The sequence below is a fragment of the Dipodomys ordii genome, unplaced genomic scaffold (assembly GCF_000151885.1).
Source record: "Dipodomys ordii isolate 6190 unplaced genomic scaffold, Dord_2.0 Scaffold74, whole genome shotgun sequence".
NCBI classification, from domain to species: Eukaryota; Metazoa; Chordata; class Mammalia; order Rodentia; family Heteromyidae; genus Dipodomys; species Dipodomys ordii.
The window spans coordinates 4,602,566-4,605,332 of record NW_012267290.1 but is presented as its reverse complement, the minus strand read 5'-3'; the positions used below and the strand labels follow the sequence as shown (position 1 = coordinate 4,605,332).

Genomic DNA, 2,767 nt, shown 5'->3' with positions numbered 1-2,767 from the left:
GGGGTGGTGGGCCAGGTGTGGGGGTGTCATGGGGGAGGGGTGGTGGGCCAGGTGTGGGGTGTCATGGGGGAGGGTTGGTGGGCCAGGTGTGGGGGTGTCATGGGGGAGGGGGAGCCAGGCTGGATCACGGGATCCTCGGCTCTGAGGATGTGGTGTCCAACACAAGTCATGTGTGTTTTAGTCACACTTTACAGTTATGAGAGGGATCTCTATGTAGAAGCATTAAAGCAGGACTCTTTCTGTCTTCCTCCTGACACACTCTCTTCCGCATTCCCCCAGTGCTGTAGGTTTTAGTGAAGGACCTGCGGTCATATCGAGGGCTTGTCCACATGTGCCCGTGGTCAGTGACTGCTTTTTTCGATGTCCAGAAGTCATTTAATAAAAACAGAATGGGGCCCTCTGCTCAGGTCCAGAAGAAAACAGCAGGGAGAAGAGTCCTGCCACACTTGGGCTGGGACTGGATCAAGAGGCCTTTCAACTAATGGAGACTAAGCGGCCAGAGTAATAATAGGCTCCCTTACCTGCCAATCCACAGAGGTAAGCCCGCCCCCAGTCAAAAGGGATCCTCTATCTGCCAGTTCACAGACACAGGCTGGCAGCGCCCCCAAGGGTGGAGGGACATGTGGGCCGTACCCCGTGAGCAGCCCCCAGACCTCCCCAGCGAACGCCAGGGAAGGCAACATCTCCCAGGAAGCTCTACAAACGAAAAGTAGAGAAAATTACCCGCACTTATTCTCAGGGAGAGCTCAACAGCGATTGCTTAAGTAAGTTATTTAATTTCCTTTTGAACCTGCCTCTCTCTAAAAATATAAGCGGAGAAAATCCATCCATCTCTGAGGAAGACCGGGGTCCTTCAAGGAAGCTCACAGACTGGTTTTGTGTGTTTGCCATAAAACTTGAGAAAATCACACGAAGCAGAGATTGGGATTTTAAAAACCATACTTAGAATAAGCCTTCTGAATATCAGGCAAACCTCTTCTCTAAACTGCTCCTAAAAACCCAGATCTGGGTAGGGAGAGTTGGAAGAAGGAAGAAGGGAAGGGGGAAGACGTTGGGCTAACCACTGTGGAAACTACCCATCTGCCGGAAAGGAGACTTAACACCCATTCCATTTAAAGCATGTCTCTGAGATTCTGTGATCCAATGGTCTGTCTACCAGTTAACCAACACAGGTGCACCTGTCATTTCTCCAATTAGATTAGAAACTTCATGCTGAGAATGATGTGGGTCACGTAAGTCCTCAGAAGTATTTATCGACGTATTGTCTAAAATGACCTGCTTATTCCAGGAAGCAGCTGGGCACGCCACGTCTCCTTTCTCTGAAATGATTTCAGCAGATCTTCCTCTGGCACTGCTGATTAAATGCCCAACTGGTCCTGGCTTCATTACGTCCCCCGCAGGACACTTCAGCTTGATGCAGTTGGCCATTTGGTTCTTCATTTATAGAACTGGACCGTTGAGGAGTCCTAATAACACTTATGTCACTGTAACACATAGCTCGCTGTCACTTTCTTCACAACAAATAGCATTTTCTAAAAACCGGGGTATGATTTTAGGTTCTTAATAGTAACCTGTGGGAATTTGCCTCGCTGCATTTATATTTTAAATCTTGCATTTATTTAAAAAGTTTTCTCATTTATTTTAGTGACATCCTTCCTTAAATTAGGTGTTAGGGTAATAATAAAGCTATTTTACCCATGGGTTATATTTGTTAGCCCTACAGAGCTTTCTCATACATTATTTCATTGTTTTTCTTACCGTGGGCAGGGAGAGTTGAGTATACATATTTTATAGCCATGAGAACAGAGGTACAGAAGGTAAAATGACTTCCTCCAGGGTCACAGAGACAATACACAGCAGATGAGAAGCCTGAAATGCCTGTCCCTGTCCCCAGACCATGGCCAGCCACCCCTGCCCTGCCCAGAGCTGCCCACAACAGCGCCTCAAGACACCTTCTAGAACTCTTCACTCTCAAAGGTTAAAAAAAAATGAACATTTTGTCACCTTGCCAGATTATAAAAATAAATAAAAATACTTGTTGAGGGTTTGGGGGAAAAACGGCCTTCAGCTCCCTCCGCTGCTGAAGAATGAGTTTGTAGGAAGCTTTCCAGGGTAGAGGGAACTGGGGAGTGAGGTAAACAAGGGCTCTCCCTGCTCCCCGAAAGTCACCTGCTGGAGATTTTCTGAAGACAATTGCCTTGCTTGAGATGCACACATGCACGGCTGGGCATGGGGCAGCGGCTGGCAGAGGTGGGGGGGAGCAGGGGGCTCCCAGGAGGCCAGCTGGGAGGGGCACACGCATAGCCCACAGAGCTGTGTCCCAGCCCTGAAATGGCACCTGTGCACCACACCCCGGGCCTGGCACTGGGAACACATCCGGCCGCTGTCCGGGCTTCATCCCTGATGTGGTGAGGGTGGAGATGGGCTGACACTCACAAAACACAGTCCCCCTATGTTCTCCTGGGTGCCACGCTATGAACCAGTCTGGTTGCTTTTAAATACTTGAGACACAGCCAAGTTGCCAGGGAAGAGACTGCTTTCACGAGGAAGAGGAGACAGGAGATACCAACAGAGGAAGAGGAGATACCCACAGAGGAAGAGGAGATACCCACAGAGGAAGAGGAGATACCCACGGAGGAAGGGGAGGTACCCATGGAGGAAGAGGAGATACCGACGGAGGAAGAGGAGATACCCACGGAGGAAGAGGAGGTACCCACGGAGGAAGGGGAGGTACCCACGGAGGAAGGGGAGGTACCCACGGAGGAAG

General features: G+C 49.8%; 1 protein-coding gene across 1 annotated transcript in view; it reads right to left on the bottom strand.

Moving 5' to 3' along the window:
* LOC105991563 (CUB and sushi domain-containing protein 1-like) overlaps nt 1–2,767 on the bottom strand; it is an 871,556-nt gene that overhangs the window by 270,465 nt on the left and 598,324 nt on the right. The window lies entirely within an intron of this gene.